Source organism: Callithrix jacchus, chromosome 15, assembly GCF_049354715.1.
Source record: "Callithrix jacchus isolate 240 chromosome 15, calJac240_pri, whole genome shotgun sequence".
NCBI lineage: Eukaryota > Metazoa > Chordata > Mammalia > Primates > Cebidae > Callithrix > Callithrix jacchus.
The window spans coordinates 74,630,812-74,650,064 of NC_133516.1; the positions used below are offsets into that span (position 1 = coordinate 74,630,812).

General features: G+C 41.9%; 1 long non-coding RNA gene across 7 annotated transcripts in view; it reads right to left on the minus strand.

The window, feature by feature from the left end:
* Positions 1–3,185: 3,185 nt before the first annotated feature.
* LOC108588354 (uncharacterized) overlaps positions 3,186–19,253 on the minus strand; it is a 160,536-nt gene continuing 144,468 nt past the window's right edge. For 3 of the 7 annotated variants that reach the window (XR_013527565.1, XR_013527560.1, XR_013527566.1), the window contains one exon: positions 3,186–19,013. This is a non-coding gene — a long non-coding RNA (uncharacterized LOC108588354). The remainder of the gene's footprint in view (positions 19,014–19,253) is intronic. The other 4 variants (XR_013527564.1, XR_013527562.1, XR_013527561.1 and 1 more) reach the window with 4 other exon arrangements.

Sequence of the window (19,253 nt, forward strand, 5' to 3'; positions counted from 1 at the left end):
AAAGTAAGTTTATTCTTTTTTCCAGATGGTAAACCCGAAGGGAAGAGTGTTACAGGGTAAAGTGAGTCATGGGGTATGGGAGGCTCCGATGGAACAGGGCTCTGGGACGCTTCTCTCTCTTGGCTTGGGACCTCTACTTTACCTACCAGGCCTCAAATTAAAAGACAAAGTTGTCTAATCTGAGTGAGAACAGACAACAATTCCTCTGGATGAATGGATAGCGGAGGGAAGGAGGAAGTTTGCAGAAACTGAAAGAGGACTTTGTTTATTGAGAGAGAGGAAGAAATCTCTTGTTTAATTACAAAACAAAACATAATTTTCAGTGCCTTCCTTTTCCTACTAGTTGTTTAAGAAATTGATATGTAATTCACATACCACAAAATGCAGCAATTTAAAGGGTACCATTCTCCAGTATTTGTTTATTTTTTGAGAGGACGTCTTGCTCTATCACCCAGGCTGAAGTATATGGTGCAATCTCGGTTCACTGCAACCTGCGCCTCCCAAATTCAAGCCATTCTTTCACATCAGCCTCTCGAGTAGCTGGGGTTAAAGGCAACCTGCATTGTGCCTGACTAATTTTTGTATTTTTAGTAGAGACAAGGTTTCACCATGTTGGCCAGGCTGGTCTCGAACTCCTGACCTCAGTTGACCTACCCACGTTAACCTCCCAAAGTGCTGGGATTGCAGGTCTGAGCCACTGCACCAACATCATATTCTCAGTTATTAGTTGTTTCATCAAAGTAGGAAGCCTGCATATTATTTATCTATTTATCTAATGTTAATGAGCTTTCTTATAACTAATGTTTCCATAGATATATTTTTTCATCCTGTTGTTTTCATCTTAGCTGTGTTTTTGTAATTAAAGGGTGCCTCTTCTACACATTAGATAGGTGGGTCATGTTTTGTTTGTGTTTCTTAAAATTCAGTCTCACTATCTCAGTTTCATTTGGAGTGTTTAGTTCACTTACAGTTGAATGGAATTTCTAACCTATGCCATTTGTGTGGTGGTGGTTTTTTTTTTGAGACAGTCTTGCTTTGTCACCCAGGCTGGCATGCGCAGTGACATGATCTCAGCTCACTGCAGTCTCCACCTCGCAGATTCAAGTGATTCTCCTGACTCAGCCTTTCGAGTAGCTGGGATTACAGGTGTGTGCCACTGTGCCTCGCTATTTTTTTTTTTTTTTTTTGGTATTTTTAGTAGTGAACCAGCATGCCTTGCCTATTTCTCTTTTGATTTTTGTTCCTCCTTTCCTGCCTTCTTTTGGATAAATGGAGTGATTCTTCACATATCCTTTCATCTTTAATGGCTTTTTGGCTGTCTTTTCGCTCTGTTTTTAGCTATAGATGCTTTCTTTAGCAATTGTTCTAGGGATTACAACACACACCCTGACTTTTCACAGTCCACCTGCAGCACTTATGACACCACTTGGGCAATAAGGCAGTGAAAAGGAATGAAGCACAGACATGGGCCACATGTGGGTGAGCCTGACACTTTATGCCAAGTCCAAGCAGCCAGTCACCAAGGACCACATACTGTATCATCCCATTATATGAAATGCCCAGATAGGAAAATCCAGAGAGACAGGGAGCAGATTACTGGTTACCTAGTGCTGGGGGTGGAAGGAAGAATTGGAAGGGGTGATGATGAAAGATAACAGGGTTCCTTGTTGGGGAAATGAAAATGTTCTAACATCGATGGTGGTGATGGATGCACGATTCTGTGGGTATACAAAGAGCCACTGATGTTGACACTTTATTTTTATTTGTTTGTTTGGAGACAGTCTCAATGAGTTGCCCAAGCTGGAGTCCAGCGGCATAATCTTGAATCACTGCAACCTACACCTCCCAAGTTCAAGTGGTTCATCTGCCTCAGCCACCTGAGTAGCTGGGATTACAGGCATGTGCCACTGCACCTAACTGTTTTTTGTTCTTTTGAGACATAGCTGGGCTCTGTCATTGAGGTTGCAGTGCAGTGACGTGATCTCAGCTCACTGCAATCTCTGCCTTCCAGATTCAAGCGATTCTCCTGCCTCAGCCTCCCATGTAGCTGGGATTAAAGGTGCCTGACACACATTGGGCTACGTTTTTGTATTTTTAGAAGAGACGGGGTTTCACCATGTTAGCCAAGTTTGGTCCCGAACTCCTGACTTCAGGTGATACACCTGCCTTGGCCTCCAAAAATGCTGGGCTTACAGGCCTGAGCCACTACATCCAACTCCATAAGGTAAATTTATATTTACCTTTTAAGAAGCTGCCAAACTGTCTTTTGGAGTGGCCATGCTCTCTTATGATCCCCCAGCATGTGTGAAGTCTCCGTTTCCACACACCCCCACTTGATATTGATAGTGACATCTTTTTGTTTTTTGAGATGGAGTCTCACTGTGTCACCCAGGCTGCAGTACAGTCATGCAGTCTCAGCTCACTGCAATCTCTGCCTGCAGGATCAAACAATTCTCCTGCCTCAGCTCTTGAGTAGCTGGAACTTCAGATGCAGGTCACCATGCCCGGCTAATTTTTTTGTATTTTCAGTAGAGACAGGGTTTCACTATGATGCTCAGGCTGGTCTTGAACTCCTGACCTTGTGATCCACCCACCTTGGCCTTCCAAAGTTCTGGGATTACAGGTGTAAGCCACCACATCTTGCCGTGACATCTTTTTAATGTTGAACCTTTCTCAATAACATGTGCAGCATGGCTTTCTTTGCATTCAAAGTGTTTCATTGAACGATTTGTTATGGATTGTGTGTGCATATTTTCGCATGTTTATTTCTGAGAGTTTTGTTTTTTTGGGGTGTGCTGTTGCAAATGGGATGTTTTCTTCTTTTTTCTAACTGCTTGTTTGTACATAGAAAGATTGTCTAAGACCAGGCTTGGTGGCTGAGGCCTGTAATTCTAGCACTTTGGGAGACTGAGGCAGAAGGATTGCTTGAGCCAAGGAGTTTGAGACCAGCCTGGGCAGCATAATAAGACCCCATCTCTATTTATTCATTAATTTATCTTTATTGCATTTTAGGTTTTGGGGTACATGTAAAGAACATGCAAGATAGTTGCATAGGTACACATGTGGCAGTGTGATTTGCTGCCTTCCTCCCCTTCACCTGTATCTGGCATTTCTCCCCATGCTATCTCTCTCCAACTCCCCACCCCCCGCTGTCCCTCCCATATTCTCCCCCAACAGACCCCAGTGTGTAGTGCTCCCCTCCCTGTGTTCATGTGTTCTCATTGTTCAACACCCACCTATAAGTGAGAATATGCGGTATTTCATTTTCTGTTCTTGTGTCAGTTTGCTGAGAATGATGTTCTCCAGGTTCACCCGTGTCCCTATAAAGGACACAAACTCATTGTTTTTGATTGCTGTATAATATTCGATTATCTATATGTGCCACATTTTCCCAGTCCAGTCTATCATCGATGGGCATTTGGGTTGATTCCAGGTCTTTGCTATTGTAAACAGTGCTGCAATGAACATTCGTGTGCATGTGTCCTTATAGTAGAATGACTTATAATTCTTTGGATATATACACAGTAATGGGATTGCTGGGTCAAATGGAATTTCTATTTCTAGGTCCTTGAGGGATTGCCACACTGTCTTCCACAATGGTTGAACTAATTTACACTCCCACCAACAGTGTAAAAGTGTTTCTATTTCACCACATCGTCCCAGCATCTGTTAAAATTTTTAGATTAAAAAATCTAAAAATAGATTTTTTAATGATTGCCATTCTAATTGGTGAGAGATGGTATCTCAATGTAGTTTTGATTTGCATTTCTCTAATGACCAGTGATGATGAGCATTTTTTCATATGTTTGTTGGCCTCATGTATGTCTTCTTTTGTAAAGTGTCTGTTCATATCCTTTGCCCACTTTTGAATGAGCTTGTTTTTTTATTTCTTGTAAATCTGTTTGAGTTCTTTGTAAATTCTGGATATCAGCCCTTTGTCAGATGGGTATACCGCAAACATTTTTTCCCATTCTGTTAGTTGCCGATTCACTCTAATTACTGTTTCTTTTGCCTTGCAGAAGCTGTGGAGTTTGATTAGGTCCCATTTATCTATTTTGGCTTTTGTTGCCAATGCTTTTGGTGTTTTGGTCATGAAGTCCTTGCCTACTCCGATGTCCTGAATGGTTTTGCCTAGATTTTTTTCTAGGGTTTTTATGGTGTTAGGTCTTATGTTTAAGTCTTTAATCCATCTGGAGTTAATTTTAGTGTAAGGTGTCAGGAAGGGGTCCAGTTTCTGCTTTCTGCACATGGCTAGCCAGTTTTCCCAACACCATTTATTAAACAGAGAATCCTTTCCCCCTTGCTTGTTTTTGTCGGGTTTATCAAAGATTGTGTGGTTGTAGATATGTTGTGTTGCCTCTGATGCCTCTGTTCTGTTCCATTGGTCTATATCTCTGTTTTGGTACCAGTACCATGCTGTTTTGATTGCCATAGCCTTGTAGTATAGTTTGAAGTCCAGTAGTGTGATGCCTCCCTCTGTGTTGTTTTACTTAGAATGGACTTGGCTATGTGGGCTCTCTTTTGGTTCCATATAAAGTTCAAGATAGTTTTTTCCAGTTCTGTGAAGAAGGTCATTGGTAGCTTGATGGGGATAGCATTGAATCTGTAAATTACTTTGGACAGTATGTCCATTTTCATGATATTTATTCTTCCTAACCATGAACATGGAATGTTTCTGCATCTGTTTGTGTCCTCTCTTATTTCATTGAGCAGTGGTTTGTAGTTCTCCTTGAAGAGGTCCTTTACATCCCTTGTTAGTTGTATTCCTAGGTATTTTATTCTTTTTGTAGCAATTGTGAATGGCAGTTCATTCTTGATTTGGCTCTTTTTAAGTGTGTTATTGGTGTATAGGAATGCTTGTGATTTTTGCACATTGATTTTATATCCTGAGACTTTGCTGAAGGTGCTTATCAGTTTCAGGAGATTTGGGCTGAGACGATGGGGTCTTCTAGATATAGAATCATGTCGTCTGTAAATAGAAACAATTTGGCTTCCTCTTTTCCTATTTGAATACCCTTTATTTCTTTTTCTTGCCTAATTGCTTTGGCTAGAACTTCCAGTACTATATTGAATAGGAGTGGTAAGAGAGGGCATCCTTGTCTAGTGTCAGATTTCAAAGGGAATGCTTCCAGTTTTTGCACATTCAGTATCATATTGGCTGTTGGTTTGTTGTAAATAGCTTTTATTATTTTGAAATACGTTCCATCAATACCGAGTTTATTGAGGATTTTTAGCATAAAGGACTGTTGAATTTTGTCAAGGGCCTTCTCTGCATCGAGATAATCACGTGGTTTTTGTTTTTGGTTCTGTTTATGTGGAAAATTATGTTTATAGACTTGCATATGTTGAACCAGCCTTGCATCCTCGGGATGAAACCTACTTGATCATGGTGGATAAGCTCTTTGATGTGCTGTTGCAATTGGCTTGCCAGTATTTTATTGAAGATTTTTGCATCTGTGTTCATCATGGATATTGGCCTGAAGTTTTCTTTTCTTGTTGAGACTCTGCCAGGTATTGGTATCAGAATGATGTTGGTCTCATAAAATGATTTGGGAAGGTTTCCTTCTTTTTGGATTATTTGGAATAGTTTCAGGAGGTATGGTAACAGTTCCTCTTTGTGTGTCTGGTAGAACTCGGCTGTGAACCTATTCGGACCCAGGCTTTTCTTGTGTGGTAGGCTCTTAATTGCTGCCTCAACTTCAGATCTTGTTATTGGTCTATTCATGGTTTTGATTTCTTCCTGGTTTAGGCTTGGGAGGATGCAAGTGTTCAGGAATTTATTCATTACTTCCAGGTTTACTAGTTTATGTGCATAGAGTTGTTTGTAATATTCTGTGATGATGGTTTGAATTTCTGTGGAATCTGTGGTGATTTCCCCTTTATCTTTTTTATTGCATCTATTTGGTTATTCTCTCTTTTGAAATTAATATGGCTAGTGGTCTGTCATTTTGTTGATCTTTTCGAAAAAACACTCTCTGGATTTATTAATTTTTTGAAGGGTTATTTGTGTCTCTATCTTTTTCAGTTCTGCTCTGATCTCAGTTATTTCTTGTCTTCTTCTAGGTTTTGAGTTTTTTTTTATCTTGCCTCTCTAGCTCTTTCAATTTTGATGATAGGGTGTCAATTTTGGAACTCTTCACTTTTCTCATGTGGTCACTTATTTCTATATATTTTCCTCTACAGACTGCTTTAAATATGTTCCAGAGATTCTGGTATGTTGTGTCTTCGTTTTCGTTGGTTTTAAAGAACCTCTTTATTTCTGCCTTCATTTCATTGTTTATCCAGTCAACATTCAAGAGCTAGTTGTTCAGTTTCCATGAAGCTGTGCGATTCTGAGTTAGTTTCTGAATTCTGAGTTCTAACTTGATTGCACTATGGTCTGAGAGACTGTTTGTTATTATGTCAGTTGTTGAGGAGTGCTGAGGAGTGCTTTACTTTCAATTATGTGGTCAATTTTAGAGTAGGTGTGGTGTGGTGCTGAGAAGAATGTATATTCTGTAGATTTCGGGTGGAGAATTCTGTAAATGTCTATCAGGTTTGCTTGTTTTAGGTCTGAGTTCAGGTCCTGGATATCCTTCTTAACTTTCTGTCTGGTTGATCTGTCTAATATTGAAAGTGGAGTGTTAAAGTCTTCCTCTATTATTGTGTGGGAATCTAAGTCTCTTTGTAAGTCATTAAGAACTTGCCTTATGTATCTGGGTGCTCCTGTATTGGGTCCATATATATTTAGGATCATTAGTTCTTCTTGTTGTATCAATCCTTTTATCATTATGTGATATCCTTCTTAGTCTCTTTTGATCTTTGTTGCTTTAAAGTCTATTTTATTAGAGACGAGAATTGCAACTTTTTCTTCTTTTTGCTCTCTGTTTGCTTGGTAAATCTTCCTCCATCCCTTTATTTTGAGTCTTTGTGTATCCTTGCATGTGAGATGGGTTTCCTGGATACGGCACACTGATGGATTTTGGCTTTTTATCCAATTTGCCAGTCTGTGTCTTTTGATTGGTGCATTTAGCCCATTTACATTTAGTGTTAATATTGTTATATTTGAATTTTATACTGCCATTTTGATGCTAGCTGGCCGTTTTGCCCATTAGTTGATGCAGATTCTTCATTTTGTTGATGCTTTTTACCATTTGGTATGTTTTTGGAGTGGTTGGTACTGGTTGTTCCTTTCTATGTGTAATGCCTTTTTCAGAAGCTCTTGTAAAGCAGGCCTGGTGGTGACAAAATCTCTGAGTAGTTGCTTATTCACAAAGAATTTTATTTTTCCTTCACTTATGAAGTTTAGTTTGGCTGGATATGAAATTCTGGGTTGAAAGTTCTTTTCTTTAAGGATGTTGAATATCGACCTCCACTCTCTTCTGGCTTGTAGGGTTTCTGACGAGAGATCTGCTATGAGTCTGATGGGCTTCCCTTTGTGGGTGACCCGACCTTTCTCTCTGGCTGCCCTTAGCATTTTCTCCTTCATTTCAATCCTGGTGAATCTGACGATTATGTGCCTTGGGCTTGCTCTTCTTGAGGAATATCTTTGTGGTGTTCTCTGTATTTCCTGTACTTGAATATTGGCCTGCCTTACTAGGTTGTTGACGTTTTCCTGGATAATATCCTGAAGAGTATTTTCCAGCTTAGATTCATTTTCTTTGTCACATTCAGGTACACCTATCAAATGTAGATTAGGTCTCTTCACATAGTCTCCCATTTCTTGGAGACTTTGTTCATTTCTGTTTGCGCTTTTTTTCCTAATCTTGCCTTCTCGTTTTATTTCATTGTTTTGATTTTTGACCTCTGATATCCTTTCTTCTGCTTGGTCAATTTGGCTGTTGAAACTTGTGCATGCTTCGTGAAGTTCTCATGTTGTGTTTTTCAGCTTCATCAATTCACTCATATTCCTCTCTAAGTTGTCAATTGACCTCAAACGATCCACCCGCTTCGGCCTCCCAAAGTGCTGGGATTACAGGCGTGAGCCACCACACCCTGCTATTTGTTTTTTGAGATGGAGTCTTGCTCTGTCGCCCAGGCTGGAGTGCAGTGGCACAGTATCAGCTCACTGCAAACTCTGCCTGCTGGGTTCAAGTGACTTCCCTGCCCCAGCCTCCTGAGGAGCTGGGACTACAGGCATGAACCACCACACCTGGCCAGGAAGTGCCCTTCTGTCCCTCATCTGCTTAGAGCAATGTCTAAAAGATGGGCTTTAGGTGGCCTTTCTGCCATCTCTTTCTACTACATTCTGGTTCTTTTTCAGTATGTAATTTTCAGTAATTAGTTAATTAGCTGATTGGCTAAATTACTAATTTTAATAATTTCTGGTTCCCTGCTGAAATCTATGATCTCTGTCTAATAAGCCTACTATCTGAGTTTTGTGGGTCTGTCTATTACTGTATGTCTGTGCTAGTTTTCACACTTAGAATTGTACCTAAGAGTGTTTTTTATAACTACGGTGTTGATAATTGTATCATCATGCCCAGCATGGAGTTGCTTAATAAATATACATTTCCAATGTCAAAAATATTCAATGTGGTAAAACACAAAAAATTTACAACCACCATTTAAAGTACCCACCTCAGTGTAAGTACAATTATATTTTTGTGCAGCCAAACTCTGGAACTCACTAAATCCTACCCAACTGAAACTGTGTCCCCATTAAATAAGCCATTACTGGCTCTCCCAGCTCCTGGCCGCCACCACTCTACTTTCTGTCTCTGTGAATCTGATTACTCTAGGTCCTTCCCATAAATGGAATCATACAGTATTTCTCTTTTTGTGACTGCCTTATTTCACTTTGCATAACGTCCTAAAGTTTCATCCATGTGTTAGCATGAGTTGGAATTTCCTTCCTTTTTAAGGCTGAATAATATTTGACTGTATGGAGAGACCACATTCGTTTATTCGTCAGTGGGCACTTGGATTGCTGCTATTATTCAGCTTCTATGAATACCGCTGTGCCAAGACCAGCTCAGCCTTGGAGACCCCAACTTATGCGGAACTGAAGAAATTAAGAAACAGAAAGAGATAGCAAAAGATGGGTTCAGAGTGGAGCAGCAGGGGTCTCACAGCATTTCCAGCTGAGAGTCCAGAGCAGACTCTAACCTATGTATTTATTCTTGACTTTCCAGTGACAAGTTTTACAAGAGGATGCTCTGTTTTCTTTCATTGGTTAAAGGTAAACTAACCAGGCAGCTAGTGCATGTTTACTATAGGTTACAGACAAACTAGAAAGTGCTCTTTACAAGGGAACAAAGGAAAGGGTTACACATCCTGTGTTCCAAGAACTAATTCATCTGGTGTGAGACCTAATTATATTGGATACTGTTTTATAATGCTTTAAGCAGTTTGCTGCTTTGGGGGCAGTTTTCCGCTTTGGGAGGCCGACTAGGTTTCCCTTGCCGCCTCTCTCAATAGGATTTCTCAGTAAACAATATGATTTCTTACACATGTCAGAATTTGTTCTCAACAATGCTGCTATGAACATCGGTGTGTAAAATGTGTGAGGCCCTTTGAATTGTAGGGAGTACACACCCAGAAGTGGAAATGCTGGATTATATGGTAATCCTTGTTTTGAGACAGAGTCTTGCTCTGTCACCCAGGCTGGAATGCAGTGGTGCAATCTTGGCTTACTGCAACCTCTGCCTCCTGGTTTCAAGCGATTCTTAACCCTCAGCCTTCCAAGTAGCTGGGATTACAGGCCTGCACCATCACGCATGGCTAGTTTTTGTGTTTTTAGTAGAGATGGATTTCACCACATTGGCCAGACTTGTCTTGAACTCCTAGCCTCAAGTGATTCACCTGCCCCGGCCTCATAAAGTGCTGGGATTACAAGTGTGTGCCACCACGCCTGGCCTGTTTTTAACTTTTCGATGAAAAGTTTAAACTCTGTTTTCCATAGCTACAGCTCCATTTAAAATTCCCAGTAAGAGTACATATGGCTTCCAACCGCTCAGCATCCTCGCTAACACTTTATTTTCTGTATGAATTACAGCCATCCTAATGAGTCTGAGGTGGCCTCTCCATGTAGGTCTTCTTTTCTTTTTTTGAGATGGAGTCTCGCTCTGTAACCCAGGCTACAGTGCAGCGGTGCAATCTTGGCTCACTGCAATCTCCACCTCCCAGGTTCAAGCAATTCTCCTGCCTCAGCCTGCTGAGCGTCTGGGACTTCAGGCACATGGCACCACACCCAGCTAATTTTTCTATTTTTAGTAGAGATATGGTGTTACCATGTCAGCCAGGCTGGTCTCAAATTCCTGGCCTCAAGTTATCCGCCCACTTCGTCCTTTTAGAGTGCTGGGATTACAGGCGTGAGCAGCATGCCCAGCCTCTCCATGTGGTTTTGGTTTGTTTCCCTAATAGTGATGATGAGCATCTTTTTATGTGCTGATTGGCCATTTGCATCTCTTATTTGGTGGACTGTCTATTCACATCCTTTGTACATTTCTGAACCGTGTTAGTTGGGTTTTTGTTGTTGCATTGTGAGAGTGCTTTATCTATTCTAGATGGGAACTCTTTGACGTGTAATTTGCACATCTGTCATTCCGTAGGTGGCCTTTTCAGTCTGTTAATAGTATCCATCGATGCAATCCAATCTATCTACTTTTCCTTTTGTTGTTTGGGCCTTTGGTGTCATATCTAAGAAATCATGGCCAAATGAAGCTCTCCTTCTATGTTTTAAGAGTTGTCAGCTGGGAACAGTGGCTCCTGCCTATATCCCAGCACATTGGGAGCCGAAGTGGGTGAATCATGAGGTCAGGAGCTCAAGACAAGCCTGACCAAGATGCCCTGTCTCTACTAAAAATACAAAAATTAGCTAGGCATAGTGATGGGCTCCTGTAATCCCAGCTACTTGGGAGGCTGAGGAAGAGAATTGCTTGAACCTGGGAGCCGGAGGTTGCAGTGAGCCGAGATCGCACTACTGCACTCCACCCTCAGTGTCAGAATGAGACTCTGTCTGAAAAAAATGAGTTGTATAGCTTCAGATCTTACACTTAGGTCTTTGATTTATTATTGAGGTTTTCTTTCTTTCTTTTTTTTTAACATGATATAAGGTAAGGCTTTAACTTCATTCTTTTGCCTGTGAATATCTAGTTTCCCCACACCATTTGTTGAAAGACTGTCCCTTCCCTGATTGAATAGCCTTGGCATCCTTATTGAACTCATTTGACCATATGTGTAAGAGTTTCCTTCTGCACTCTGTATTCCATTCCACTGGTCTCTCTGTATGTCTTTACTGTCATACCACACTTTTGACCACTGGAGCTTTTTTTTTCTTTTCCTCGGGCAGAGTCTTGCTCTGTCACCAGGCTGGAGTGCAGTGGCACAATCTCAGCTCACTGCAACCTCTGCCTCCTGGGTTCAAGGGATTCTTCTGCCTCAGCCTCCCAAGTAGCTTGGACCACAGGTGTGTGCCACCACATTTGGCTAATTTTTGTATTTTTAGTAGAGATGAGGTTTCATCATATTGGCCAGGATGGTCTTGATCTCTTGACCTCGTGATCTGCCCACCTCAGCTTCCGAGAGTGCTGGGATTACAGGCTTGAGCCACCATGCCCAGCCCTCTGTACCTTTCAATAATACATTTTGAAATTGAGAAGTAAAAGACTTCCAACTTTGTTACTTTTTCATTGCTTTGGCCATCTGGGGTCTCTTGAAATTGCATATAAACTTTAAACAATTTATAAGGATGGATTTTTCTACAATTGAAGAAAAATGTCACTGACATTTTGAGAGCAAGTAAACTAAACCTGTAGATCACTTTGAGTCGTATTGACATCTTAATGAAACTAAGCTTTTTAATACATAAATATGAGATGCCTTTATATTTATTACACAACCGGTCTCTGGAACTCAAAATCCTGCCTGAGTCTTTGCCTCCTGGTTGAGTTTATTCCTGTTTTATTCTTTTTGATGCTATTGTAAACTGACTTTTTTCTTTTCTTTTCTTTTCTTTTCTTTTTAAGGTAGTGTCTCACTATGTTGCCCAGGCTGGAGTACACTGGCTATTCACAGGCATAATCATTATAAAAACTGACAGCATTGACCTCCCAGGCTCAAGCAACTCTCCTACCTCAGCCTCCCAAGTAGCTGAAACTATAGGCATCCACAACCAAGCCAGCAGGAACTGTTTTCTTAATTTCCTTCTTGGATTGTTGATTGTTGGTGTGTAGAAATGCAACTGACTTCTGTATGTTGATTTCATAATCCTGAAACTTGGACAAATTATTAGTTCTAACAGTTTATTTTGTGCAGTCTTCAGGATTTTCTACGAAGAAGATCATGTCGTTTGTTAACAAAGAAAATTTTACTTCTTCCTTTCCAATTTTGATGCCTTGTCTTTTTCCTTTCTTTCTAAATAGCTCTGGCTAGGATTTCCAGTATTATGAAAGCAGGCATCATTGTTTTATTACTCATCTTGGAAAACTTTGTCTCTTATCATTGAGAATGATACTAGCTGGAGGTTGTTCATATGACCTTTATTACACATTGAGGTTGTTTCGATTTCTAGTCAGTATGTTTTTAATAATGAAAGGATATCAAACTTCATTAAATGCTTTCTTTGTACTAATTGAAACAAATTGTATTTTCTTTCCTTCATTCTGTTAATGTGGTATCTTATCCCAATGTTTGTATGGTAACCACCTTTGCAATTCAGGAATACATCTTACTTGATCATGTATAATCCTTTTATGATGCTGTTGAATTCTCATTAGTATTTTCTTGAGCACTTTTGCATCTGTATTGATCAGGAATAGTGGTGTGTTTTCTTCTGCTGATTTGTCTGTCTTTGGTATCAGTAATGCTGGCCTCACAGAATGAGTTTGGAGGTATTCTTTCCTCAGTATTTTGGAAGAAGATGAGCAGGTTTGGTATTGATTCTGTAACTGTTTGGTACAAGTCACCCATGAAGCCATCTGTTCTTGTACTTTCTTGTCAAGTTTTTGGTCACTGATTCATCTTCTATTTCATTTATTTCTGTTCTAACCTTTAGTATTTCCTTCTTTCTCCTAGCTTTGGGTTTAGGCTGTTTTCTCTTTCTAATAATTTAAGGTACAAAGCTAGGATTGTGGTTTGACACCTTTTCTTTTTCTTTTATTTGAGAGAGAATCTTGCCACTTGCTGAGTTAGTCTCAAACTCCTGGGTTCAAGCAATCTCCTGGCCTCAGCCTTCCAAGTAGGTGGGATTATAGAACAGTGTCACTATGCCTGGCTGCTGCTGCTGCTTTATTTTTTTGTTGGGGTGGGGGAAAATGGAGTCTAGCTGTGTCTTTCAGGCTGGAGTGTAGTGGTACAATCTTGGCTCACTGCAACCTCCTCCTCATGGGTTCAAATGATTCTCCTGCCTTAGCCTCCCAAGTAGCTGAGACTACAGGTGCTTGCCACCACACCTGGCTAATTTTATGTTTTTAGTAGAGATGGGGTTTCCCCATGTTAGCCAGGCTGGTCTTAAACTCCTGACATCAGGTTAGCTGCCTGTCTCGGCCTCCCAAAGTGCTGGAATTACAGATTTGAGCCACCACCTCCAGCCAGCTTTCTTTAAATGTAAGCATGTACAGCTATAAATTTCCCTCATAGCACTGCTTTTACTGCATCCTATAAGATTTGATATATTTTGTCTCAAAATACTTTATAATTTTCCTTATTATTTTTCTTTGATCCATAGTTTTGCAGTGTGTTGTTGAGTTCCCATAGATTTGTGAATATTCCAGTTTTCCTTCTGCTATTATAATTTCAGTCATTCAAAGTGTATTAAATCTTGCTTTCAGGCCTAATATATGATCTTTCCCATAGAACATTCCACATGTACTTTGAAGAATGTGTATTCTGCTGCTGGGTGAACTCATCTGTGTATGTCTGGTAGGTCCAATTCCTCTATAGTATCATTCAAGCTCTCTGTTTCCTACTTGATCTTCTGTCTCGGTGTTGTTTCCATTATTGAAAGTCAGTTATTGGGCCAGGCACAGAGGCTCATGCCTGTAATCCCAGCACTTTGCGAGGCCAAGGTGGGTGGATCACTTGAGGTCAGGAGTTCAAGATGAGCCTGGCCAATGTGGTAAATCCCTCTCTATGAAAAATAGCTGGGCATGGTGGCATACACCTGTAATCCCAGCTACTCTGAGGCAGAGGCACGGGAATCACTTGAATTCAGGAGGTTGCAGCTGCATTCCAGCCTGGGAAACAAAAATTCTGTATGGAAAAAAAAAAAAAGTGAGGTGTTGAAATTTCCTACAATTTTCATAGAACCGTCTGCTTCTGTTTTCATTCTGTCAGTGTTTGCATCATATATTTAGGAGCTCTGAGGTGCGTTGCATGTACCTTTATAACTGTTGCATCTTTTTGGTGAATGGACTGTTATTATCTCTTACAACAGCTTTTGACCTTAAGTCTATTTAGTCTGAGATTAATCTAGCTCCACCTCCTTTTTTCGGTTACCATTTCCATGGAGTATCTTCTTTCATCCTATGTGTAAGTCTCTTACTATCTTTAGATTGTGGAAATAATTTGCATTTGTAAAGATTATCATCTGAGGAAACTATATAGCCTAGTGGTTGACTGTGCCAAGAGGCCCACAGCCAGGGACTAAGGTGAGCAGTTCCTCTGGGAGGACTCCAGCACACCATTTACGGGGCCTCCCGGTGCCACTCTGTGGATTGTTTTCTGCATGGCTTACTGGTTTGTTTTCTCTCTCATTTCCTTCTTTCTGCCTTCCTTTGTGTTAATTGATTTTTTGGTGTGACACACTTAGAATGCCTTCTCACTTTCTTTTGTGTGTACATTCTGTAGATATTTTCTTTGTAATTACTATGAGAATTATATAAAACATCCTGAAGTTATAGCAATTGATTTTAAACCAGTAAGTTCAATCACATACAAATACTCTACTCCTGGACAGCTCTGCCTTATCCTGTGTTCTTGATGCTACAAAGTATATCTATATTTTAGAAAAAGGGTCTCACTCTGTCACCCAGTCTGGAGTGCAGTGTCACTGTCATAGCTCATTGTAACCTGAAGACCCTGGACTCAAGTGATCCTCCATAGCTAAGACTACAAGTGCATGCCACCATGCCTAATTTTTTAAAATAAATTACACATTTAACATAGGTTTATGGTTACATATCTCTTTTAAATCCAATAAAATAATAAAAATCAGAGATGTGAATCAAAATTCTAATAATACAGGTCTTTATGTGTGGCTTCAAATGTCCACCTAGCATCTTTTTGTTTTGACTTGAAGGACTCCCTTTAGCATTTCTTGCAGGAGAGGTACCAATGTAATGAACTATCTCAGCTTTTGTTAATCTGAGAATGTCTTAATTTCTCTGGTCAGGTGCTAGGTGGAAGGATCACATGAAGTCAGGAGTTTGAGACCAGCCTGGCCAACATGGTGAAACCCCGTCTCTACTAAAAATGGAAAAACATCGTGGTGGATGCCTGTAATCCCAACTACTTGGGAGGCTGCACCACTGTACTCCAGCCTGGAGGACAGAGCAAGATTCTATCTCAAAAAGATAAGAAAAAGTATCTTAATATTCCTTTTTTCTTATGAGATTTCATAAGATGCCTTTATTTTGTAACTTACAATCACCTTTGAATTTGTCCTTCAAATGTTAACTGTGACTGGTGACTGCTTTTCTTAAATACTTCACTGGTATTCAAGAGAGGGGAAGAATTTAGCCCTTGATTTAAAATAAATAGACCCGGCCAGACACGGTGGCTCACACCTGTAATCCCAGCACTGTAGGAGGCCGAGGCAGACAAATCATGAGGTTTAATGTTTGAGACCATCCTGGCCAACATGGTGCACCCCCGTCTCCACTAAAAACACAAAAAAATTAGCAGGGCGTGGTGGCACATGCCTGTAATCCCAGCTCCTCAGGAGGCTGAGGCAGGAGAATTACTGGAACCAGGGAGGAGAAGGTTGCAGTGAGCTGAGATTGCTCCACTGCACTTCAGCCTGGGCGACAGAGCAAGACTCTGTCTCAATAAATAAACAAACCCTAAGAGGAAGACAGAGGACCTTAACTGCAGATAATACTTTATTGTTACCCTGTGGCTATAAATCTTCTGAGATGCCTGTCATCCCAGATGTTCTGTTGATGGCTGTAGTAGCTGACAGTTTTGTGTGTACATGGTCAGAACAATGAGTGCTTCTGCTTGATTCCCAGATTCTCCAACCTTCCCGTGGAGCCACACCACCTCCTGTCTTGGCACTTCATGAATCCAATGCTGTTTCCCGAGAGGATCTGGCTAGTAGACCGTGACCTTGATTCCTGCCTCTAAGCCTAGCTTTATTCTCAGCAGCCACAACCTTTTTGGAACTAGAACAGTGCTTTTTATGGTGCATTCGTCAGTGCATGCTGAAATCACAACCTGGCCATTTGGATGTTCAACTAATGCTTTATGCCGCAGAGTCCCTGCAACTCACCAACTTGTACCGGAACTCACTGGAGCTCAGGTGTGTAGCACTATCTTGTTTCTCTATGGCTGGGAGTGCAAACATTGTTGATGTGTTTATTTCCCATTCTTTACTTTGGAGGTTTTGTTTTGTGAGACAAGCTCTCACTCTGTCACGCAGCCAGGAGTGTAGTCATGGCTCACTGCAGCCTTGACCTCCCGGGTTCAAGCCATCTCGCCTCAGCCTCACAAAACGCTAGGAATACAAGTGTGGCCTACTTGTGAGCTCTGAGTTCTTTATGTATTCTAGAGATGAGTCCTTGGTCTGATAGGTGGTTTTTAAACACCCAATCTGTAGCTTATCTTTTCATCCTCCTGAGTCTTTCACAGAGCAAGAATGTGGTCTCCCTCGCAGATACTCTGCCCCTGTAACAGGAAAGCAGACACAGACAGTACATAAATGAACATGTGGATGTGTCCCTTGAGTAAGTGTCCGTTTGTGGTAAAGAGATCTCTAGACAGATCAGTGCTGAAAGGTTATTTCATTCAGTAATAGTTGAGCTGGGGATCATCTCTAATCTCATGCTTACTTTCTCTTACTCCATGTCTTCTGTTGCTGCTGGTTGGAAAGCAGTTGTCAACATGTTCTTCCTTCTTTCCATTATCCTCAGTAGCTTTTAGGACCTTTTCTTTGTCTTTTCTGCAATTGTGTTTGGATGGGTCTAGGTACAAATGTATTTATTGTATTGGGGATTGTGCCTCCTGACTCTAAAGAGTTCAGGGTACTGTCTGTTTTCATTCTGTAATTTTTTTTTGTTGTTGAGACAGACTCTCACTCTGTCACCAGGCTGGAATGCAGTGGCAAGATGATCTTGGCTCACTGCCACCTCCACCTCCTGGGTTGAAGCATTTCTCCTGCCTCAGCCTCCTGAGTAGCTGGGATTAAAGGCACACACCACTACTCCTGGCTGATTTTTGTATTTTTAGTAGAGATGGGTTCTCACCATGTTGGCCAGATTGGTCTCAAACTCCTGACCTTAGGTGATTCACTCATCTTGGCCTCCCAAGTGCTGGGATTACAGAAATGAGCCACCACACCCAGCCTGGAATTTCTTTGAGACATGTTGGATCATCTCATTTCATCCTCCTTTTGTCGTATTTTCCAATTGATTAAGTTTTAAATGTCTATAAATAGCAGCCGCTAATTCTGATATCTGTAGCTCTTGGAAGTCCACTCCTCTTGTTGATACTGACCTCTATACCCTTTTAGTGGGGCTTTGGCTGTGGCATTTGGATGCAGCACAGGCTGAAAGATCTCAAGGTAGCTAGTGTTAGAACTGAATTAGAGGTCTGCCCTGGTAGTGGGGACAAACCTCCACACATTTGCTCACAGAAGTCATCTTCTATGTTGATGATTTTTGCAGTATGAGAGCAGAGGGAAAACAGGGGTGGAGCATTTTCCCTAAACAATAGTGGACATTCAAATCCCTAGTAAGGCTGGGCGTGGTGGCTCACGCCTGTCATTCAGCACTTTGGGAGGCCGAGGCAGGTGGATCACCAGAGGTTCACCTGGAATTCATGACCAGCCTGGCCAACATAGAAAAACACCATCCTACAAAAATACCTGCCTGTATTTTTGGGAGGCTAAGGCAGGAGTATTGCTTGAACCTGGGAGGTGGAAGTTGCAGTGAGGTGAGATTGTGCCACTATACTCCAGCCTGGGTAGATCATAAATAAGAGAGATAATTAACTCACAGTTCTACAGGCTGTACAAGCACAGCTCCAGCATCTGCTTGGCTTCTGGTGAGGCCTTGGGAAGCTTATGATCATGGCAGAAATGGGAGTGGGTGCAAAGAGAGAGAGGAGGGGCCAGGCTCTTTATAAACAAACTGCTCTCAGGTAAACTAATAGAGCAAGAACTCACGCTTCACCAAACGCAGGATGCTAAGCCATCCATGAGGGATATACAGCCTCTAACAAACGTGAGATTTGGAGGGGACACACATCCAAGCTGTATCAGGCCTTAAATGATTTGTTTTGACTCTTAGCTCCTTGAATGACAATTATTTGTTCACCCTGACGAGAGAAAGAGACGGGTTTTCCCTATGGCTGGAAGGCAGATGCCAGCTAGGGGGCAGAGTGCCAGCTGGCTGGGGCAGCTTATTGCACTAATGGAGGAGGGCTAGGGACACGAAGCTGCAGGCACAGAGGTGGATGTAGGTGGCTGCCAGAATGCAGGAAGGCTGGAGCTCCTGGGTGCCTCAGGGGTCCTGCACACACAGGCTAAGGAATGGTGCAGGTTCCACCTGAAATCAGGGCCACCCAGTCATCGTCTCTAACCTAGGACTCTCTGCTCCATGACACTCCCCAGGGTAGATTGGGGAAAAAGCTTGCTGTGCCCCAGGACCCAGGCTCACACTAACCACCCAGAAGCAGTTCCCCAAGCTGGACGGGGGGTCCTGAAAGAAGGCCTGGCGAGAGGGGCTCTGTCTTGGGCAGGTCGGCTGAGGCTTCCCGGTGGCCCTGCAGTCACCATCCACCTGGTGGGACAGACGCAAAACTCAAGCCATCCAGCAACATTAGATCAGTGCCTGCTTCATTGTCATTGGTGTCCAGAAGGCCAGCGGATATGCCTGTGGGGAGGAGGGAAGCTGAGGCAGTCCTGAGAGCCCGTGATCTTCCCCCAGGGAATGTGTATGAGAGATGAGCCTCAGGCACATGGAGGATTGGTAGAATCCCTCCACCCCAGACTCCCAGAGCTCTGGCTCCAAACCCTCATCAGAAGAGGGAGAGAAAGCACAGGGACTGAGGACAACATGTCCCCCACATCCCCTCTTCACGTCCTCAGCTTGAGTGGCCAGAATCCAGGCCTG